A 10,800-nucleotide genomic window follows, 5' to 3' on the forward strand; every position below is an offset into this window, starting at 1 on the left:
TAACAGGTTGAAAGTTTAATAGGACATGAGGAGAATTTGACACCTTGAGGGCAAGGGCTTGCTGCAGGCACACCAGGGATGGAGGTGAACATGGTATTTAGGGACCCCAACCTCCCCTCAGGCCTCAGGTTGCCTGGCCAGAGCACCCCAGCCAGGTCCCCACCCCCAGCCCCCTGTCAGTGCCCTGGGTTTGGTTAAAGAATGTGTTAATAAAAAATTACTCATGACACTGGTAAAAAATGTAGGGCTGACTCTGTTCAGTCGGGAACCAGCACCATGGTGTAGGGATGACTACACTGGAGGAGGAAGTCTAGTGGCAGCATTTTCCCAACAGCATCTGCTTACTTCATGTCTTTGTAGCACATTTTGCTAATTCTCACACTATTTCCAACTTTTTCACTATTATATTTGTCATGGTGATCTGTGATCAGTGATCTTTGATGTTACTGCTACGACTCACTGGAAGATAAGATGATGTTTAGTATTTTTTAGCAAGAAAGTATTTAAAAAAATGTTTTGCTGCTCAAAGGGTTAAATTTTTTTTCATAAAAATGGACTGCTTCATGAATTTGTGTTATTCTTTGTGCAGAAGCCGTGCAAGTTTTCTCTCTATCGTCCCAATTTTAGTATATGTGCTGCTGAAGCAAGCATTGCAATACACTTTTTTTTTTTCTTTTGCAGTACGGAGGCGTCTCACCGTTGTGGCCTCTCCCGTGCGGAGCACAGGCTCCGGACGCGCAGGCTCAGCGGCCATGGCTTATGGGCCCAGCCGCTCCGTGGCATGTGGGATCTTCCCGGACCGGGGCACGAACCCATGTCCCCTGCATCGGCAGGCAGACTCTCAACCACTGCGCCACCAGGGAAGTCCTTTTTTATTTTTTTCCTTGGTTGTGTTGGGTCTCCGTTGCTGCGCGTGGGCTTTCTCTACTTGCGGCGAGCGGGGGCTACTCTTTGTTGCGGTGCACGGGCTTCTCATTGCGGTGGCTTCTCTTGTTGTGGAGCACGGGCTCTAGGCATGTGGGCTTCAGTAGTTGCAGCACCCGTGCCCCCTGCATTGGCAGGCAGATTCTTAACCACTGCGCCACCAGGAAGTCCCAAGAAAGTATTATTAAATTAAGGTACGCACATTGTTTTTTAGACATAATGCTATTGCACACTTAATAGACTAGACTATGTATAGTGTAAACATTACTTTTACATGCACTGGGAAACCAAAAATACCATGTGACTTGCTTTATTGTGATGGTCTGGAACTGAACCTAGAACATCTCTGAGATATGCCTGTACCTGTTTTTGCAAACTGAAAGAAATTTGAAGGCGATTTTTAATTTTAAGAATAAAGGCAAAAAGCAAAAATAACAGATGCTTTATCTCGATTTATTTTGTGCATCTATTTGCAAGATGTGTCTTAAGGTCATTTCTTCTTTGCTTTATGCCATTTCAGCTTACGAAAGGTTTCATAAGAACGCTCTACTTGTGGATTGCAGGGGAAACCTGCACCTCTCAAAGCTCTCTATCTGGCGCACAGCTGCTGAGCTGTCCACTGGTAGGTGCTCCGTGGCACCTGGAGGACCTGCCCCAAGCAAAACTCTCATTTCAATAACTCACGCACAACTGCACCCTGCCTTTGCTTTTGTAAAGGGATTTACTAAAAAGGAATGTAGGGCCTTTGCCTTTAAATGTCAAAGCAATGTTTCTCTCTTTGAAAATAAAATCTTTCTTTTGGTTCTTCTGAAAGTTACTGATAAGACCAAAGGGGATAAAGCAGAGAAGGAACAAGGAGAAGAGAAACCGTGGCACCAGTGCCTGGAAAACGGCTCTCTGTGGGTGAAAAATGTTCCAGTTGTTTCTCCCAGGTAAGACTTGAAGCAAAGAAGTCATGCAGAAAAGCTCATGGAAAATCAGAGCAAAGTATTTTTAGGTGGTTGACCTTTTAGTAAGAGTAGTATCTCCTTTAAAAGGAAAAATTATCATAGAATGTTATGTTACTAATACTTGGAAGAGAGGCAGGAAGGTGGGGTGATAAGCCAGGGGTAAAAATATCCAGGTCTGTGGTATACACTTTGGGGGCCTGTGTGCCCAGAAGCTCGTCTTTCTGGACTGGCTGGTACTGGAGCTTTGCGCTTGCATCTGGTATAACTGCATCCCTTGCCTATCGGAATGTGTCTGCAGAACCATTTCTCAGTTCTCAAAATGTTCCCATACAGCCTCCCTCCCTCCTCCTCCTTCCTTGCCCCTTTCTTCCTTCTTATTTTCCTTACTGTCTCCAGGAAAAGAGAGGTGATGAAGCTTCCAGTTAAGAGCACAGACTTCAGTCATATTGGCCTGAATCTGAGTCTGGACTCTGCTACTTACTCTATGCGTGACCTTGGACAAGTTACTAAATTTCTCTGGGCCTCAGATTCCCCATCTGTGTAATGGGAGGAACAATAGTACCTGCTTCGCAGGGTGGTTGGGATAATTAAATGAGAGAGCACATGTAATGTGCTCAATAAAACTGAGTTCTCAGGAGAAAGGGAGGAGCTTGCCGAAACCTGCTGACTGTCTGCCCAAGGGGACATGAGTGCAGGATAAGCCAGCAGGTCTGGATGTCCAATCCAGACCTCCTTTGATTTTTGTATTTTCTGTTTTCACTCCAGTACTCCCTGACTTTATTCTGTTGTACCTGCGTGGATTATTTTGACAGAAGAAACTGAGCTAATCCCACTCTGTGTTCTGCAAAATTCTCTGATAATAGGTTTTTTTTCTCAAAATACTCCACTGCCCCCTAAAGAGTCAACTCCAAGTAAAATTACGGAGCATACAGTGTTTTGTTTTGCTTTGGTTCCAGTCTACCTCCTCTTTCTGTAGGCTCCGCATCTCCATTTCCTTCCCTTCACCCTAAATCCCGAGGGGTCTTGCTGTCTAGTTCACTGCAGCACCTGTCCACTTCTGCCCTCTTTCTTATCTTCCAAAATAGCCTGTCCCAGTGACCTTGCGCCACTCTCATTTCCTGGGATAGCTGATATCGGCTAATTTTTAGGAGTCAGCATGAGTCTAAGCCAGTCCACAGGTGACCACAATGAATGGCCCCTCTCTTTGCTCTGTTTGTCTCCTCACTGCGATTTCAAAGGCTCATCTCCAACAGTGAAATAGGCAGCAATTGCAAAGTAGTAAGGTATTTCCAGTGCACACCCAGTTGTACCTTCCTGCAGGGAGTTCCCTGCTCTTTCTTGCAGTTAGGCTGGCCCCAGATACGACCGGGGTCATGACTCCCAGGATACTCACTGCTGGATAGAGGGAGCAGGCTGCAGGGGTGAAAACTAGACAGGTCACCAGGCGGAGGTGGCAGAGCGGGCCAGCCATCCCTGCAGGCAGTGACTTGGTCGTCCCAGCTACTCTACTAGTCTGACTTCACTGCTTGGCACCATTCTTGGAATGGATGCAAAGGTTTTTCCTTTGCCCAGAAAATCTCGTCTAGCTCCCTCTCCCCTGGACCCCTGAGGGCTGCTGGAGAGGAACGCACCTCCAGAGCCTGCGTGCTGCTATCTTAAGGGCTCTGTGGGCTCCAGGCCTCCCACGCATCAACATTCTTTCCTATTTAGCCAGAGAGGGATTTCCTCACCGTTTTCACTCCTGCCAAGACCCAGTCCCACCTCTGCTGCCCTCCTACCAGACTCCCTCACTCAGCAAATAACCTTGGCTCATCCGAGGGGGGCCCTCCGCTTCTCTCACCTGCCTGCTCTCCCTGCCTGTCCCTCCCTCCTTCCTGCCCCCTCTTCCTCTCCAAGGCCAACGCCCTTTGTCTCTGACCTTGACCTGGAGTCCTCCTACAAACCCACAGGCTTTCTTCTACCATGCGTCTTCTCTTTCTGGCCCAGTGGCTCTCTCCACATAGGTTGTGAATAGCCCCTGGTCTCCTTGAGTGGAGACTAGTCTGTGGCCCATTCTCCTCTGAGCTGCCGTCACATCCTCCTACCCCTCCGGTGCTTCCTCTTTGAACCTTCGCTCTCAGCCCAGGTGTGCATGGGCCCATCCTCACTCTCTCCCCGACTCCCACCACAGGCTTCCTGGAGGTCGTGTCCGAAACCCTCTTTCCCTGTGGTCACTATGCGCATCCTCCATGCTGCACTGTAACAACCCCAGCCGAGGCCTGAAGCCTCCCGTTTGCCCCTTGCAGTGGTCCTTCTCCGTCGTGATTCTTCTCTAACCCTTGAACTCACTGTGCTTCCTTTACTGTGTGTGTCTCTCCTCCTTTCGTCCCCTCTCCCCATCCTCCTGCTTTCCAAACATGCAGGTTCTGTCCTGGCTTAGAGTCCATTTCCTCCACAAACACTCTCTTGTCTTTCTTCCCCTTTATTCTGACTTCATCTGTGAATAACATGTAAGTTGGCACTTTTAGGAGTTACCTCTTTTCTGAACTTCGGATTTTCCTCCCTCCCTCCCATCCTCCCACCCTCCCTCCCTTCTTTCCTCTCATCTATTCAGTAGATATTTACTAAGCATCTTCTGTGGGCCAAGTTCTGTACCATAAAATTAAAACAGCGATCACAGTAAAACGTGCTAAGTGCTGTGAGGTGGGAGGTACAGGATGTTACGGGAGCACCCAGCAGAGACACCTAAATCAGAATGCGAGAAGGGAGGGTGAGGAAAGGCTCTCCCTAAGGAAGTTGTGTTTAGGAGGAGATGTGAGGAGGGGTAGCCTGAAGGGCAGGGTGAGTTTTGGGGGAAAGTCTGGTGACTTCTGCCGCCTCGCCCCTCTCATTCCTTCTTGCAAGCATATCCTCACCTCACTAGGCATCCCCTGGTGACAGACACTTCATACTGGACAGGTTTCAAACTGAACGGATTATCTCTTCCTGTTCTTCCGGTGCTGCTGTGTCAGCAAAAGCCACGCCAGTATTGTTTCCCTAAGTTTCCATAATGTCACACCTGACTCCTCTAGTTTGCTACCCCCTCACACTGGCTCCACCATCTGTGTCTTCTTCTCCTTCTGTCATTCCCATTCAAAAATCCCTTGCTCTTGTGTACTTCCCTGGTGGTCCAGTGGTAAAGAATCTGCCTTACAATGCAGAGAATGCAGATCTGATCCCTGGTCAGGGAACTAGGATCCCACATGCCGTGGGGCAACTAAGCCCGTGCGCCACAACTACTGAGCTTGAACGCCTCAACGAGAGACCCCACGTGCCTCAAACTATAGAGCCCGTGAGCGCCTGGAACCCGCACCACAACTACAGAGAAGCCTGGGCACCACAACGAAGATCCCGCGTGTCGCAACTAAGACCTGCAATTAAGACCTGATGCAGCCCAAAATAAATAAAATAAAAAAATCTTAAAAAAAAATCCCTTGTTCTTATAGCCCTTCTTTTTCTTGCCGAGACCTCCAGTCTCACCCTCATTCAATCAATCCACAGACTTCCACTTTTAGATATTTTCCTGAAGTATTTTGAATATCACTCTTTCCTCAAAAACTGTCAAATCACCATAAAATAACATATGCAACTCTGGTGTCATGAGCTTCTACCATTTGCCTCAACCAGGGGAAACAGCTACCCTGAAGGACTTTTTATTGGTCTCACTCAGTAAGAATCCTTTCAAGATGCTGCCTGCAAGGCCCAGATGAAGGAAGCCTCGATCCTCTCCCTCTTCTTACTTCCCCCTCCCAGTGGAAGTCACTGCTTCCTTCTTTGTGCTCCCACAGCACTTTATTTGGGTCTGTAATCACACATTCTTATTCATAAACACCCTGCTCTTTATTATAGTTATTTGCGTATGGTATCAATCTTCATTACTGAAACAGTTGGTTTTTTACTCCCTTTAGTGATGGCCAAACCATCTTGCCTGTAACAGGCATTAGATAAATGCTGCCACATTCAACTGCATCAGGACTATAGCTGTGGGAGACCTTGGCCATGTCACTGCTGCACTTATCTGAACACACGTGCAGTGTTTAGCTGCTCTGGGGATTCCTGTGTGAGGTCCACTAGCAACGGCCAGGCAGCTAATGTCTTTGCCAGTGCCAGAGAGGCTGATGGGATCCTGAGTCTGGACTACAGTTTAGAAATGACACCAAGGGCTGATTCTTGGGGTCTCTCTGCCACCTGGGACTGAGCCTTTCTGCGAGGGAGGCTGCGGAGTCAGGGTTGGGGAGAAGCTCTCATGCCAGGAGAGAAAATGATTTGGTTCCCTTCTGAGACCATTCTCGTCAAGCTCCATCCTGAAGGCCTCACTCAGGCTGAGGCTCAAGGATCCTGGCTGAAATTCAAAGTCCTGAGGAGGTTCCAGCCCAGGACCGCTCACCCACAGTAACACTCGGGTTGTTAGGGGCCAGGGTGTGAATTTCCCAAACTCTTGGGCTGCCCCCATCCAAGCTGGGGGTTGTCTAAGAGATATATAGATAAGGGTCACCCCTGGATCCTACCCTGGAGAGCTGGGCCAGAGCACATTATCAGCTAATTAAGATTGCAGAGCACGAAGTGACAGAGAAAAGCAACAGAAGAATCAAGAATTCGCCCTCCTGGATGAAGACAGTGGCTAGACGAACGACCAGTCACGTATGTGGGTAGAACTGAATGTGTAGGACACTGTCTGGAGGTGAGCAGACTGCCTACACAAGGCTCACCTTCAGGACGGTGCTCAGGTGGTAGGGACTGGCCTTCAGGGTTGGAGTGATGCTTTCTCACAGGGTAGCTGTGGTGTGAGCGCCAGACAATCAGCATTTTTATTGTTTCTAAGTGCATGACATTAACCTTTTGATTACGGAGGCATCCACTTCAAAGACATCCATCTGGAATAAACACTTCTCCAGCTACACAGCTAGATCAGAGCCAGGCCGCCCCACCCATGAAGCTCCCCTGGTAGAAAGCCCGGGGTGACCTACACTGCTGGCCATCTGAGTCACGTGCTTCCCCCTTCCTGTGCTTTAATTCCCACTCATGTTTTAAATTCACCAATAAAGAGTGAGCCCACGAAACCCTAGGCGCCTCACCCTCGACCCCGATAAAGGCAGAACCCCAGGTCTGTGTGTTCTCTCTCTCTGTCCCCACGACCTCGCTGTTGGCCCCCAGGACTTGTGAGTTAGGTACCTTGGCTTTTCAAAGTTCCCTGGTGGCCGTCAGTGAGGTGTGCCCTGCAATCATAACAAGAACCACAAGGGCTGGTCCAGCCTCAACTGCTGCTTCCGTGGGGAAATGTCTGCGGGGGGCTCCTAGCAGTAGCAGGGGCCCAGGTGAGCACTCCCAGGCATTCCTAGCTGATAGCATCTCTACTGATAGGCTGAGGCCAGCCCAAAACAGTAGCCCTGAGAAAGAAACCTTAACCCCTGGAGACAGCAGTAACACCGGGATGATTTAAGTTGGCTGGGAAAGTGGGAAAGAGAGGGAAAGGAGGTGTGCGGAGGGGAGGACACCTGCCTGACAATCAGTGCTTTGGTTCTTCATTTGATTTCTGTTGTGGTTAGTCGTTCAACGCAGGAGGGCCCCAGCATCTTTCACAACTACACTACCTAGACTGTGCCTTGCCTTTTAAAATTTCATCATGTCTATGTAAAAGGTCCTGTGGAAGAATACAACAGCACAAAACCCCATTCTTCCTCAGAGCCTAAAGCAGCCCATTTTTGTCAGCTTCCAGAAGTTTCCTTTTGGAATCATCTGTTAATCACCTTTATTTTAGGAACTTGGAATGGGTAGCATAACTACAAGGGACTCATCGGAAGCCAGATAGGACTTCCAGATCCACACACACCACCACCTCCAGGAACTCCGGGGCAGAACCTTCAGGAGTCTCGTTTGGAGGCTTCCACTGGAGAATCCTCTCCTGTTCTTGGCCTGGCTGCCCTGAGGGCGGGTGCAGGAGCTCTGGGAAAGGAAGAAATCCTGATCACAACACCACTTGTCTTGTTTCTCCTAACACCCGCCTTTTCCCACTCGAGTGTGGGCACTCCTGGGCACCATTTGTTCTCATACAAAGGAAAAAACAGATTTGTTGTGAGTTCCCTGTGTGCCTGACTCGGTTACCTGATGTTGCGATGGTTTGTTTTCTGGGATGTTTAGCGCCGTACACGTTCTTTTTGGGGCGAGTGCTTGGTAGAGACGTAAACAGCCAAGTAGGCTGCAGGGAATCAACGCGTAGCTGACTCTTCTTTCTTCGGAGCTACATGCCTGCAGAGATAAACATACAGAAAGACAGACATTATAAAGGGGGAAGGACGCCGTGTCAGCATGACAGCTCCGAACACAACAGAAGAGTTATCTGTGTGCAGAGGCTGAAAATAGAATATAAAGCAATCAGAACTGGGGAAACAGTGGAGGCCTCCTGGGGAATCATCTGCAAAGAAATCCTGAGCCTCCCAGGAAAACAAACCGTGGGTAAAATCGGTGTGAAAGTGAAATTTGAAAAGCCACGTTGAGTAAAGCCATCTGATGGAGTGGAGTGAAGCCACTGCTTTGGAGTTTTTGCTCTGAGCAAGGTACCCTGGCCTTGGGCAATGGGCTTATTGGGAAGCTGCCCCGGTTGAATGCAGTGTAGCCGGGCCAGTGGGAGGGTGGGGTAGGCCTTTGACATGAGCCACGCTAACAGTTCAAATAGAAATATGGCAGCAGAGCTGCTGCGGCGTGTGTGTTCCTAAAACAAGATATGGTACGTTAATTTTACATTTAAGACTCTTTTTAAAAAGCAGATGCTCTCCCCCACCCCCTTCAGCTTTTTGGCAAGCTTGCTAGAACCCAGTGAACCAAGGCAGGCTGTCCCCAGCCCTTATCTCATGCAGTATCTCTATTCCTTTGCAGATCAAGCAGCTAATGAAAACCTGCTGAAGAAAGGGCAGGGCTCGGTTTAGACTGCATTTCAATGGGTAGTTAACCTCGGAGTTAACGACTCTGCACCCGTGGTCGGCTTCCTGCCCCTGGCAGGCACTTCCACCAACCCTCCGTCAATTCCAGTACATCTTGTTTACTGGCTGGTTTAAGATCCAGTTGGCCACTTGCCCTGTCAGGACAGAGGCAGCCACTGAACTGCGCTTAAAACCATCAGCTATGAGTGCAGCCAGTTGGGTCAAAAAATGAAGGAAAGGAAGAGGCCTTTCAAGAAACCTGGGCCTTCTGATTAAAGTAAGAATTAAGCCATTAGGTCTGCAGGAGGGTCTTTGGGCTGCTGCTAACTTTTCCAAACACAAGTCCCCCTCAGCTACTGACCCAAGCTCAGTGTCTCATCATCAGTTGCCAGGGCTGAATGACAGGACCAAAGCGGTTTAAGATCAAAACGGTTTAAATTTTAAACAACTGTCATCTACCTGCTTACTGTTCACTTTCGAGGTGGAAAGCGCCCCCAACAGGAAGTGGTACTGCCTCATTCTGAGCTTGCCTTGAAAGCCAGAAATGACGCTCCTCCCCAAATTCAATTCCAAGTTTAATTCCAAGCTATCTCTGCCTATAAAGAGATTTGTATTGAGTTTTGTTGCTGTTGGTGGGATGGTGATTTATGATTTAATTGAGAATGGTCCTCATTCTTAACAAGATTACTGTCTCAAAGACATGAAATACATAGCATGCTCTGCTCCGCTCAGCCACGCCAAAAGAGGCCCTCACATGCGTCTTTGTGACACGAAAACGAATGCACGTCCACAACCCCACAGAGGTACATCTTATTCAGAGAACCCAAAGGTGGTTTAAGGATCTCACTGGCCTTATTAAAATAGACAACCTAAGGAATGCAGAGAAGAGAGACTAGATAACACAGTTGGCATCAGTTATGGGCTGGGCAGGTGGACGAGTGGGATAGGGATTTAGTAAAATGGATGGAATTAAGGTCTCAACCCAAAAGACACCCTGTTTCACTCCTCAGGGACTCAACCTCATGACCCGGCTCCAGCTCTTGAGCCCTGTGGCTCCCCAAGATCCCCATCCCCACATCACAGTCTGTGGAAGGAGCTGTAAAATGCATTGTGTTGATTTCAGAGATACTCTGAGTGCCGCCAGGGAAAGACCTGCTGAAAGCCCGGCAGAATGAATGTGCGTCTGGTAGAATCCGGAGCAAGGGAGCAGAGCAAAAGCCAGCCCTCCCCCAGCTCTTTCCCCAGGCTGTTCGGCTTGGTTTCTGACTTCAACCTCACCCTCTTCTCTCTCTCCTTGATCCAAGTCTGGAGTCCCTTTCACACCAGTCGTGTTGCCAGCATTGTCAGGGGGTTGGTTTGATGTGGTGTGAATTCCTGCCACTGGGATGGACTGAGAAATTCACAGAATCTCAGAAAAAGAGAGCATGGGAAGCTTATAAAGACTCTTTCTGTGCAGCCTGTGTCCTGCAAGCAGGCACTCTGGAAACTGACCCCTTCAGATAACTGGTTTCAAAGATATCTGAGAGTGGGGATCCCACAGGCTTTCTGGGGGCTCATTTCTGTGTTTTGTTCCAGGTGGTTTCAGGTTCTTGCATTGGTCCTTTTAAAATCGATCCTGTTTGTTCTATACCCACCCGGACACCTCTTTTGTCACATCTTAATTACGTGCCTGTGAGTTTGAGTCATCCATCCTCCAGAGCGTACCCGCCACCCCAATACCTACCCAGCCTTCCATTTAGATTCACACTGACCAGAAGTGCTTGTTGCTTCTGTGTAAATATCCGATGCTTTTGATTTTTCGAGGTAAGGCAGATGTAGTCATTCACTCATTCATTCATTCAAAAGTTAATTTTGAGTGTCTCATGTATGCCAATCACTGTTCCGTGTACTTGGGACACACAAGGAAACAACAACAAAAATGGTTGTCTTGAAAGCTTACGTTATAAGGGTGGGAAGGGAGTGTGGAAGCAGATGGTAAACAATAAACAATA

At 48.5% G+C, this 10,800-nt stretch overlaps 1 non-coding gene across 1 annotated transcript; it reads right to left on the reverse strand.

The window, feature by feature from the left end:
- Window positions 1-545: 545 nt before the first annotated feature.
- On the reverse strand, window positions 546-647 carry LOC113631880 (U6 spliceosomal RNA). Its single transcript, XR_003437595.1, has one exon. It is a non-coding gene; the product is annotated as a U6 spliceosomal RNA (small nuclear RNA).
- Window positions 648-10,800: the final 10,153 nt, after the last annotated feature.

Source organism: Aethalodelphis obliquidens, unplaced genomic scaffold, assembly GCF_003676395.1.
Source record: "Aethalodelphis obliquidens isolate GAN/ISIS:26980383/991018 unplaced genomic scaffold, ASM367639v1 scaffold34, whole genome shotgun sequence".
In the NCBI taxonomy this organism is placed as follows: Eukaryota; Metazoa; Chordata; class Mammalia; order Artiodactyla; family Delphinidae; genus Aethalodelphis; species Aethalodelphis obliquidens.